Below are 13,031 nucleotides of genomic sequence, written 5' to 3' on the forward strand. Positions count from 1 at the left end.
ACTTATTAGGCTTTTCTGAATAAAAGAAGTTTCAATGTTTTACCCATCAAAAAAAAAAAACTAATTAGTTTACAATATATAATAAAGATCAAAGAGTGAGACTTTACACATCAACAACCAAGATGATTGTAAATACCATTTCCCAATTCAAAGTTTCGAGATCATAACATCTCAAGTTCTTATACAACATTATTTTCAAAAAGTTTTTTATCTAGGTGTAATGGATGGAATGACTCCACTAACAAGTTCAATGGTAGATATTTCTGACGACACATAAGAATCCTTCACTATGGAGGATGACGATAGTGGAGTCGCAACCTTTTCAGCATTAGTCACCATAGGACCTGCTGATCTAATGTAGGAATCAGGCATCAGATGCCATATACTTTCAAGTTCTCGATCCACCTCTGCCATTGAAGGTCTAGCATCTGTCTCATCTTCACAACACTTGAGAGCCAAATTTAAAAATTTCACCACACATTCAGGAGGATAAGATTCCATTCGCCCATCAATGGCCGAAAAGATCATACCAGATTTATACTCAACATTGACCTGAAACAAATAGAAACCATTTTTTTTAAAAAAAAATATAAACTACGAGATACCATTTTATTACATAAATTTAAGCCAAAGTATCTAAAGGATCAAATAATATGAACTATATGCCAAAATGATCATAGCTGATATAGAAGTAAACGAGTGTTTCACAAAAGGCTGAAAGTGAAGATTTTAAAAGGATTTTAATGTTTTACTAAAGTGAAAACTAAAATTTGCAAATGAGGATATCTCTCATTTAAATTTGTAAAGACGAGAGACATCCTCATTTGCAAATTTGAGGATATCCTCAAATTTAAAACTAAAATTTGCAAATGAGGACATAACTAAAAGTTGTCAAACTTTACCCTACCCAAATAAAACAAATTATAGAAGAACAATTTCCCTTTCATGCACGAGCACCTGATATACCATTAGGCCCTATAAAATCCAAGGCAAATAGGTCTATAAGGTTTTACCTCTCTAACAATGTTTTTGCCATGAGAGATTGGCTGCTTCCCAGTCAGCAGTTCAAGAAATACAACACCAAGGCTATAAACATCACTCTTGTCTGTTAGTTTACAAGTTAAGATATACTCTGGATCAAGGTAACCCTACAAATTTAATTCAGAGAATATGAGAATAAAGAAATAGACATCATTTGCATCTCCAATAGCATACTATTAAGTCTATTTCATCTAGTTTGAGTTACACTTTTTTTTATATTTAAAATCGTTGTATGAATTTAAAATTTAAACAAATGGTTAATTGCAAAAAACCACCCTAAACTATGGGGATTGCCAATAACCAATAGCTCAACCAACACTTAACGGGATGAAGGCTGAGGTTGTGGATTCAAAACCTATTGGGTATGAGTGTAACTGACCAATCGATATATATATATATATATATATATATGTATATATATATATATGGGAATACATGCACTTTGCATCCTAATAAAACCTTGCAATCAACACCCTAATTGAAACAATTGTGCCAATCTACAAACCCGCCATCCAAATAAGGTCAATTTTAATGTCTATGTGACTTGCACATTTCAAACTCAATGACTCTCATGTGCTTGACTAGGTGAACTCAAAGTTCAATTAGGTCATCCAATCAAGGTATGTGGAGGTGATGAACAAGTGTTAGACATAGTGAAACAAATGAATGGATGCAATACTAGGAAAGCAAAGTGAATAGGCATTGGCTGAGTCATCAAGGAGGAAAAGTGGCAAGAAGATGATGTATAGAAAAGATTATACGGTCCCAAAAGATGCCCTTTTTTTTGCCGGGTTGGGGGGGGGGGGGGGGAATGGGGTTGATGGCGAGGTAGTTGTGGACTTGAAATGTTGGAGGAAGTAGTGGCATGGAGGAAGCCTTGCCATAAGTTACCGAATTGGAGGTTGGAGTTGGTGGGGAAAAGGGAAGGCGGTTTTGATCCTAGGGTTAGCGGAGGAAGAAAAGGGGGAGAATGTGGAGGGGTTGGAGAGAGAGGCAGCTGTAGCGCAAATGAAATGGGAAGGTCAAATGGATTATACAATAGTAAGGGATTGAGGCCCATGCAAGTGTCTCTTGAAATTCATAACCCTAATCAACATTGAATAGGGGTATATGGACTGTTCCAGTGGGTGTTGCTGTGAGACAAGCAAGAGTGTGTCACAAGATGGAAACAACTTGTTTGGGATATTGTGGATTAGGTCAAGCACGAGAATCGGTTAACATAGTTTGAGATGGAGAGGGAGACTTATTTTTACTAATTTTTGGGTGAGTCTGTGATGCAAGGAGTACCATAATTATTTCAGATATTCTTTGAGATACCATGTCAATAAGTTATAGTTCAATTTGCACTTCCTCCTCCCATAATAATGGGATGGAAGGTGGAGTTGTGGGTTCAATACCCACTAATGCATGCATAACTTACTAATCAAAATAATACTAATTCATTAAGATGCCTAATTTTATTTTGAATTTTGAATTCATTGTGATTGATGATTTTATCAGATTTAATTGTGGCATGATTTTATCAGATTTACTTATCAAAAAAAAAATTGATAAGTAAATCCCTATTAAAATAGTTGCTCTTTTTTTTCTTTTTTCTTTTTTATAAGTAATAAGTTTTATTGATATAAAAAAAGGGACACCCTTATACACAAGGAGTGTACAGGGGTCAACAATCAGGTACAAAAATGACAAGAATCAAGAAAATCAAGGAAATAGTTGCTCTTGTAATCGTTTGATACCAAGTTGATGCAGAACATAGTAGGGAAAGCAAAAAATAAGATACAAAAAGGGAAAAACCCTAGGCTTCACTACCTAAGGGTGCTTGGAATCACCACCAAAAAAGAGAGGATTTTCATCAAGAAATTCTTATTCCAAATGCAATGTCATCATGATTACAAGAGCCACTATTTTAATAGTGCTTCCAAGATTACATCAATATGGAAAATCTTAATCATGCCACAATTAAATCCCGCAAAATCCTCAATCACAATAAAGCCCAAACTAATTCAAAATTCAAATAAAAGTTTGAAATCTGGTGTCTCAAATAAGTAAAAATCATAAATAAATCTGGTGCCCACACTAACGATTAAAATAGTGGCTTTTGTAATCATGAAAGTAGTACAAATTGAATAAGAATTTTCTTATTAGATAATGTTTCTCTTGCTTGGTTGTGATTCCAAGCACTCTTAGGTGGTGATGCCTAAGGTTTACAGGCATATTCTAAGTGGTGAAGCTTAAGATTTGTCCTACTCTATCTTTATTTTTCTACTTTTGTCTTAACATCAGTCAGGCATTTTAGTGAAAGTCTGCAATTAGTAAGGGTATTTTAGTTATTTAGTAACTAAAAAGAGTAGATCCATCGTTTTACCCTTTGAGGGTCATGCACAAATCACGAGTGGCCATTAACCTTAACCTTAATTTGGATGACAGGGTGCCTATTGGCACAATTGTTTTAATTAGAATGTTGATTGCAAATTTTCAAACCTTGAGGCGTGCAAGTACCCCATAATTTGGGGAGGTTTTTTTTTTGCAATTAACCCTTATAACAAAAATGGAAATGAACAACACTATATTATCAATTCATTTTTATTGTTTTTCCAGGAAGGGTCAACAGCCTAGGCTAGACAATCAAATGTTGAAACATATAAAAATTATAGGCAATTAACATGTGGCACTTGAGCCATAGCTAGAGAACACTGATAACAAAATCAGTGATACAAAGGGGGAAGAACTCACTCGTCAACCTAGACACATACGAAGTTTATAATTCTATTAGTTAAACATCAATTATAAGAGTCTTACTTGTGTCACCTATTATTAAAAAAAGAAAAAGAAGAAAAGAGTCTTACTGGCGTCCCCTTCACAACAGTGGATACATGAGCAGACACTGTCCCTTCAATATCTGGAACTCGTGCAAGTCGTGAAAGTCCAAAATCAGCAACTTTTGCCATATACTTAGAGTCCAATAATATGTTGCTAGCCTTGATATCTCGGTGAAATATAGGAGGATTGGCTTCAGTATGTAGATAGAGGATGCCCTTGGCCAATCCCAGGGCAATTCTCAATCTCATTGTAAAACTCAAAGGTTCTTTACACTTAGCTGTATTATTGCACACGACCCCTAATAAGCTCATTAGGATGGGATTTGAAAATTAAAATGTTTACATTTAGATCCAAAAATAAAAAAGGACAAAAAAGAAGGGGGATTTTGGGGGGGGGGGGGGGAGTGTATTGTTGCAAGTTATAAATTGCAAGTTTACTTGCATTCACATACAATGAGGAACACCTAGAAAATATTATAGTGAGATCAATAAAAGGCAAGGTTAAAGAATGAATATAAGGTGTACCAGAAAGGTGATCCCTTAAAGTACCATTTGACATAAACTCATAGACCAACATCTGCATGCAAAACAATACTTACGTGAAGTTCTTCCCAAGCAATTTTTTCAAAACATATTAAGCAACAAAGACCAAGAAAAGGCTAGTCCCTATAAAGCCACACAATTTTGCAGGAGAAGAAATATTGCTCATGAAGAAGTAAATGAAAAACTATATTAATAGTTCACTGAGAAAGGACATATTTAAGTTTTTAATCCATTTCTTAGAGCCAAATAATCCTTTAAGCATGAAGAACTCTATATATGCTTCTCCATTATTAAGCAACAAATTTGACCGAATCTCATTTGTAATATCTATAGATTGAATTTGATTTCTTCCATTGTTTGCAACTATTCAAAGTAGCTATGTGCTTTTTTTGATAATTTGACAGATATAATGGGAGAGGGGGAATTTGAAGTTTTTTGAACCCTCGGCATCTACGTTGGAAACACCAAAATGTGCCAATAGAGCTACAAGACTTTTAGCAACTATTCAAAGAACTTATAACACGATTTTGCATATTTCTTTTTCTTTTTATTATTATTTTTTTTTTTACTCTTAAAGCTTTCATATTCATTTGGGTTAATTGCATCAAATTCCTAAGTTGATGGGAATCATCTCCTTGTGTACCCAATAATGAGACTGATGGATAATCCAATCTTTTATTGATTATATATATATATATATATATATATATAGGTTTGGGTTTAATTTACATCCACTGTAACTTTATGCAATGTTACACCAGTGAAAATTTTTTTATGGCAAATTTTGATAAGTTTACTGTTGGATTAGATTTTCTTCTTATACCTTTCATTCTTGTGAAATTTCAAGATGATTCTCATACACAGAATGTTCAAATCTCAAGTTTTTTGTATTATAAAATTGTGTATAAAAGATTATTTTATGGATCAAATAGTAAACAACATCAGATTCACAAGAAATTTCGCATACGTGTTTAGAACATAGAGAACATGTAATCCAACTGTGGGATTTCCAGAATAAGTTCTTAGGTGATCTAATATTATTTAAAGTTGCATCAGGTATAACTTGATCCTAACCCATATATAGATGAGAAAAAGTACCTGTTCACCTTCTTCATCACAATATCCAATCAAAGACACAAGGTTTTGATGATGTAACCTTGACAAAAATTCTATCTCTGTCAAGAACTCCTTTACACCCTGTAAGGATCCCTCTTGTGCACGTTTTATGGCCACAACTGTACCATCAGCTAGAATGCCTTTATAAACCTTACCATACCCTCCTTCTCCAACCTGTGTGGACTTTTCAAAGTTGTTTGTAGCTACGGCCATTTCTCTATAAGTGAAATCCTTCAACCCAACAATTTTTATGGAGCGCGTAGATGCTGCATTTTACACATAGGTCCAATGTTAAAATGAAAACATAGTGATAGATGCTGCACAAAAAGATGCAGTGCCATTTGTTTTAAAATACCTGATAAACTCATGCACTGATTATCCAAATGTTTTATTTATACTTACGCATACAAATTACATCTTACAAGTCAACAACATTAATAAAATAGTTGCTGAATGGTTGTTCGTCAAAATAACAAGTCTTATGGTATTTTTTATTGATTGTTATTCATCTCAAAATGATGCTTCCAATCAAAGGCCAGTCCAAACTTGGCTGAAGTTTGCCCAACAGCATTAGCTGAGATAGGGCTAAGATATTGACCAAGCCAGGCTAAGGCCTTTATAATTGGACTAGTATCTGTGCCCAATTGACAGGCCTAATCAGGATGTAGAACACAAACAATTACAATCATGACATATATACCTGAAAACCCTAACTTCATATACGTAAGATACTCACAATGATGTCTTCTTGGAAGTGAATGGTAATTCCCCACATGCATTCTCATTATCAGAAGAATAACAACTGCAGACAATGTAACTGCACCTGCAATGGTTCCCAGTACTAGGCCAGCCAGTGCACCTTTGCTTAAACCAGAACTTGGAGAGTTGGCACCATCTGTGACATTGGTAAGAACTATGAGCACAAACTAAATCAAAACTTTGCAACAATAGTCAACTCACATATGAATACACGAAAGAAGGGAAGATGTGATTGAGTCATAGTTCATCTATCCTTGGGGTCAAGTCATAAGTGAGAGGGTGTTGAAGTTGCCATCTTGATCAATGTAGAACACAGCTTAATTGCCCAAAAATTTACAATAAAAAAAAACAACTTGAACTTAGCATAGCAGTTATTCACTTGTGTGCTGGATCACAGTGGTGCAATTGTCTGTTTATACAGAACATAGCATCACCATGGCAAAATCAAATCACTAAACTGTGTAGATCAAGTCTTTCTCAATGTTGTTGGCAGAAAAAGAAAAGGTGATCTCCACTTAAATGCGCCACCCACAGACATAACATGTAACTCAGAATATAAACAAAAAATAATAACAGAGAATAATGCCATGAGCCTAATATTGTCTTTGAAGTATAAAGGACTTCACGGTATAGGTCAAATAAATTATAGAAGAAATTTCTACATCATTCAATGGCAAAATAAGCATTAGTTCCAACTTCAAGAAAACTCTGTTGCAAAAATATATCAGATAAGGGTTTTGAGACAAACCATCTTTATGGAAGCCCAGTAGAGAGAAGCTGATAATTTCATAAGGTCCAAAAATGTCAAAATTAGTAATTTTCCATGATGTGAACATATCAAAGATTCTCTGAATCTCACTCCTATTAAAGACGTGTGCTGTTTTCAGCATCATATACAGGAAAAAACTTCAATTGCATTCCCAGTCGAGGTCCTTCTTCCCATTCAAATGAATCAATGTACAGCTGATAATGAAACAAGTTAAGAGTAGAAGTCAGGAATTTCTCAAACGTATGTCTGTACCGACGAAAATCTGAGAATCCAGGGCTTTTCAACCGATATTCAACAAACAAAGGAGAAGCACAGAAACAATCTACTGGATATGTAGGTGAATATTCATAAGGGGGTAGGCATGCTTGAGCCAGACAAACAGAAGTGATATTTGTTGAACTCTGACTGTTATTTTTATCCTTGGGTTGAGATACACAAAACTGGGCTAGCTTGGAGTTTGAGCATAAGGGATTCCCTTTAAGCCTGAAAGTTAAAAATGAGACTTGATCACATCAATGTGCTATGTCTGTTAATCCTTGCAAAACTAAAATTAAAAAGATCACATCCAAAATATTTAAACAAGTATTCACATTTTGAAGATGCAATCACGTTCTACTTGAAACTAATTAGGAAGCAAAAATTGGGAAGGAGGTATAGAAGCAAACCAGACAGTGACATTTGGAGGTAGATAAGCAGTGCCCGTAAATGAAATATTTGAAAGCTTATTATTCTGCAAATCCCTGAAACAAAGAGCCAAAAGCAATAGCTTAGAAAATCTAGTATGAGAGTAAATTTATTAAAGTCAACCTGGGAGGTTACACCTTTAAATTTTACAAAAGGCCATTCTGTAATCAAAACAAGGCAAAATCTCAAATTTTCACCATCACAAGAAAAAGACGCTTGAGAGCATGAATGGACTCACACACACCCATTCCAATAGATGATGACAGTTTTAACCAAGGGATAGCAACATTGTCATTCAGGTCTTACACTGTTAGTTTCTCCATTCCACTCAAAGCCCTATTTTCCCAAATGAAGGATGGAACAGAGCCACTCAATAAATTGTTTGCAATGGACCTGCCATGGGGAATAGTTTACCAAATAAAAATCCAATTATTTTATTAACAGTTTAATTTTTTTACTGATATTAACTAGTAAACTTAAAATTTTATGGTTGAGATAAACGCAATCTCAAATTCAGATTTATATGGAATAATTTACAATAATATTGAATTATAGAAGTAAACACAAAAGGAGGGAAAACAAAGGGACACTACTCACAGTCTTTGAAGATCATGAAGACCCGAAACTGAAAAGTTGGAGGGAATTGCTCCAGTAAGATGGTTGTGGGATAACAAACTGAGCATATAACTCAAATAATTGATATCATAAGTCAAGGGAATTGTGGGTTTAAATTATCTTAAAAATTTGACAGACATGTCTGTAAGTATTTTGCAATATCTGGATATTAAATTCAAATGCAAAAAAATAAATAAATAACAATAAAAGAAAAGAAAAAAGAAAAAAATAATGACATCTCATTCAGAAGATGGAGAATCTTACATAGTCGTGATATTTTCAGAAAACCTATTTGGAGGTATGGTTCCATTTAGCTGATTTGAACTAAGGTCTCTGAAATTTATATATAGTAAAACATAAAGAAAGTATAAGTAGCTAGTGGATTTGTTATGATAAAGAAAAGAGAAAATTGCATTCATCCTTGTGCATTTATTTATTTCTGATTTAAAAGCCATACTTGATCATGGTAAAATGATTCTAAAAAGGGGGAAAAATAATAAAGTAACTTACAGATAAAGGAGGTTTGGTATTTGGCTAAAATCAGGAATTGGTCCTTGCAAACTACAGTTCCTAAGGCTCCTGGAAAATCCAACCAAAACACAAATATTATCAATCTTGCCATGAAATATCACATGACATGTGAATGTGCATACTCCTTGATTGCCATCTTGCAAGTGTACAAAGCATCTAAGAACATGAAATGTTTGTTATATCTGATTAAGATAATCTAGACACTTTACAACTTGAGCAAACCACATAAAAATGATATGGAACATCAAATGGTAAAGGACTAATCAAGGAAATCCTAACTTGTTTAGTGTACCAGTTGCCTTGAAATTTCAGAAAAATGCAATGAAATACCTCATGGCACCTTAGTTGGATTAAAACCAACAACACTTCTAAGTTGAGTAACTTCCCATTTGTATTCCTTTCCAATTGCCAATGAGCTATAGCTCATTTAACACGTCATTCTCCCATAATAATGGGATGGAAGGTGAGGTCATGGATTCAAGACCGACCGAGTGCATGTCAGTGTCACTTACCAATAAAAAGCATTCATTTTCAATCAATTTTGGAATAATTTATGTATTATCCCAACAGAATGTAAACAGCTCTATCTTATATTACTTCTTATTTTGCTAGTATTTTCCTCTTTATTTCAGGTTTTCATTTTAGGAAGGGAATATAGCTTATTTAATCATTAAGTCCCCCAAAAAAAAACCAAAAATTCAGCCTTACTCTTCAAGGCTAGCACCATGCTCCAACTTTACTTTTGGTACCTAGTTACAAATATACAATAATGATATGAACTTACAACTTCAGCAGTTTAGACATTTTGCTATAATTAGCAGGAATTGTAGTCCCATTGAAGTTATTGTTATCCAATTGACTGCAAAACAAAGAAAATGAAAGTACTAAGAAACTTGAAAAAAGATTACTTGAGTAATCTTACATTGTAGAAAAAGGAAAGTTTAGAAAATTATAGCCTTGTTAAAGATGAAAAGCAAAAAACAAAAAAATAAAAATAAAAACAAAAATTTTAAATGTAAATATATTTATGTATAAACAAATATATGTATGTTCTAGGAAAACAAAAACCATACAGTATCTGTAAATTTGGCAGTTTGAAGAACTCTTCTGGAAGATATCCTGATAAGTTGTTATTATCGAGAAGCCTGCAAGTTGAAGATGGTCACTCGCCTAACAGATAACTCATATGAAATTTAAGAATATGACCAAATACTTACAAGTGAACAAGACTTGGTAATCTGGATAACTCAGGCGGGATTTGCCCACTGATCGAATTGTTGTTCATGTGACTGCTCATTAAAAAAGATAAGTAAAAGGGTTAGTCATTGTAGAAATGATTTTAGACAGTACAACATCAGGAACACACTCACAAGTGCTTCGTTTTATTCAAGTTTGCAAATGATTTAGGTAGTGGCCCCGATATTTGGTTTTGGTCAATTTGTATTCTGTCCATGTTTGGAAGATAACCAAGCTCTTCTGGTAAGGGACCTGTTAATTGGTTTCCATTCAAAAGCCTAACAAAACAGAATACCACATATAGAATTAGAGACAAAGCAAATGTACAGCAAAATTAAAATACCAAGTATTCAGAAAAATGCTGACATATAAAGTAAATTAGACATAAGGATTATGTCCTATACTATTTAAAACTCAACGACTTTAAAGGCATGAACTAGAAGCAAATCAGCATTTCTTAACAGTACAAGTATATAATTAATGAAGTCGCTCAACTTACAAGAGTTCCAAAGAGGTAATACTGCCTATCTCCTTTGGTATACTCCCACTGATGTTGTTCCACATAAAATCCCTTCAACAGAGTAGATAGAGAAAAATATATCAGTAAGATAAGTAACCAATACTACCATGGGATTCTAGAATATTGAGTGAAAGAGGTCTCCGAAAACTGTGATTCAGATAAAGATATTTGTATCACAAAAAATCAGCCTTCAGATATCCGTTGCCTTACAATATTTTCAAATTTGATAAGCGGCCAAGCTCTGGTGATAAAGTTCCAGACAAATTCATATGCAGTAGTACCCTGTAGAGAAGCAGCCTAAAACAATATTATTAAAGTGCCATTGCTACGTCTTCACAAGAAAAGCCTACAATTAATCGCCAAGTTTTTTCAAAGCTTAATAGTCTTATATGTGAATTTGTGACTAGCATCTAAATCAAATATAATGATAGGCATTACATAATAATGTGTTTGTAGGCAATAAATTATAATATATCAATAAATCAAAAGATCATGAAGATAAATTTTAAAAGTGGAATAAAAGTGGAATAATGCACATAAATGAGGGGGGGAAAATAAATGAGTATATATAAAAGTGGAATAATATACATCTCATCATGTGAGGGGGAGAAAATTATAAAAAAAAATAAAAAATAAAAAATAAAAAGTAAGAAAAAAGTGTTCTGAGTGAAAGAAAATATGCAACATTATTCATGTCAATAATGCTCTCTGGTAGAAATAAAAATCATACAATCGTTGAACATGTAGATATCCATCGTCTAATGTTGTATTGTAGCAAAAAACCGCTGTCCAAATTGATGTACATGGGTCTCCTTGATCCCAATTACTCAGATTCCCATTAGGATCTATCAAACTGCTCTTGATGGCCCTCAAAGCCCTCACTGCAAATTAATACAAATGTTAATCACTGTTTCATCAACATCTTTGATGGTACTTGTGTTTCGATAATTCTAGTATCAGGGTTTCTGCATTAAAGGAGCCCAATGTTATCTTAAAAATATGCATCAATGTTGTTAGCAGCCTCAAGTTTTGAGGCATAGACAATCAATGAATCAAATGACCTCTACAGCTCAACTATATGCAACAATAACCACTCCCGACTTCAGTAAGTGAATATTTGACATGTGAAATTACAATAAAATAACTTATTAGAGAGTTCATGAGTAAAATTTCAGAAAAACGTGCGCATGCCCATTGTGAGAACTCTAAACAAGCATCTCCTGAAGAACTTAAGCACAAAAGAAGCTTGTGAATCATGAAATCCAAAAGAGCAACAAAATAAAGCAAATTCACCTTCTTCGGGGTTGGTAATCGGATTCTGAGCTCCGATGAGAAGCAAAGAATGACACAACCATGCAACAATAAATAATCCAAACGTCCAAGCTTTTGACTGATACATCCCACTAACACATGGAAGCCTAGGACTCTAAAAATCCTCTTATTAGTACCCAAGACTATAAATTGTGGTAATATCCAAGTACTCCACCTGATAATATGAAAGAACTATCAAAACTCATGCTATTAAATTCTAAAATAACTAAGGTAAATAAATGAATAATCAAAGAACTCACAGTGAGTAAAGTAGAGCGAAAATCTCCAACTATTAGGGAATAATATAAGAGAATCACTCAAGATTGAGACAAAACAAAGCAACCAAATTGACAAAAATTGTGCATATTAGGTTTGACCCAATAGAGAGAGAGAGGTATCTATCAGTAGCAGTTACTAGAATAAGAAGACTAAAATGTTGAAAAACCAGAACAATGCAAGTAGACAATATAAGCTGCAATTGATTATTAACCAGAGAATAAAATTTGAAGTTTGAAAAATGAGATGCAAAGAATGACACAACCATGCAACAATAAATAATCCATAAGTCCAAGCTTTTGACCGATACATCCCACTAACGTATGAAAGCCCAGAACTCTAAAAATCCTCTTATTAGTACCCAAGACTATAAACTGTGGTAATATCCAAATACTCCACCTGATAATATGAAAGAACTATCAAAACTCATGCTATTAAATTCTAAAATAACTAAGGTAAATAAATGAATAATCAAAGAACTCAACAGTGAGTAGAGTAAAGCAAAAATCTCCAACTATTAGGGAATAAAATAAGAGAATCACTCAAGATTGAGACGAACAAAGCAACCAAATTGACAACAAATTGTGCATATTAAGGTTGACCCAATAGAGAGAGAGAGGTATACATCAGTAGCAGTTACTAGAATAAGAAGACTAAAATGTTGAAAAACCAGAACAATTCAAGTAGACAATATAAGCTGCAATTGATTATTAACCAGAGAATACAATTTGAAGTTTTAAAAATGAGACCTTGTCAATAGTTGTGTCTTCCTGACCAGGTTGCCATAATAACTAGCATTCAAGTTGTT

At 33.7% G+C, this 13,031-nt stretch overlaps 1 pseudogene across 1 annotated transcript; it reads right to left on the bottom strand.

Moving 5' to 3' along the window:
* Window positions 1-102: 102 nt before the first annotated feature.
* LOC115984180 lies at window positions 103-12,191 on the bottom strand (annotated as a pseudogene). The gene is made up of 20 exons (XR_004090417.1): window positions 11,930-12,191; window positions 11,367-11,517; window positions 10,847-10,918; window positions 10,616-10,687; window positions 10,251-10,394; window positions 10,098-10,169; window positions 9,954-10,025; window positions 9,665-9,739; window positions 8,860-8,928; window positions 8,614-8,682; window positions 8,332-8,409; window positions 8,041-8,127; window positions 7,716-7,790; window positions 7,030-7,533; window positions 6,259-6,417; window positions 5,505-5,788; window positions 4,389-4,440; window positions 3,891-4,141; window positions 1,014-1,148; window positions 103-552 (listed from the first exon to the last, which is right to left on the bottom strand). The product of XR_004090417.1 is annotated as a probable LRR receptor-like serine/threonine-protein kinase At1g06840 (transcript).
* Window positions 12,192-13,031: the final 840 nt, after the last annotated feature.

The sequence above is a fragment of the Quercus lobata genome, chromosome 1 (genome assembly GCF_001633185.2).
Source record: "Quercus lobata isolate SW786 chromosome 1, ValleyOak3.0 Primary Assembly, whole genome shotgun sequence".
NCBI lineage: Eukaryota > Viridiplantae > Streptophyta > Magnoliopsida > Fagales > Fagaceae > Quercus > Quercus lobata.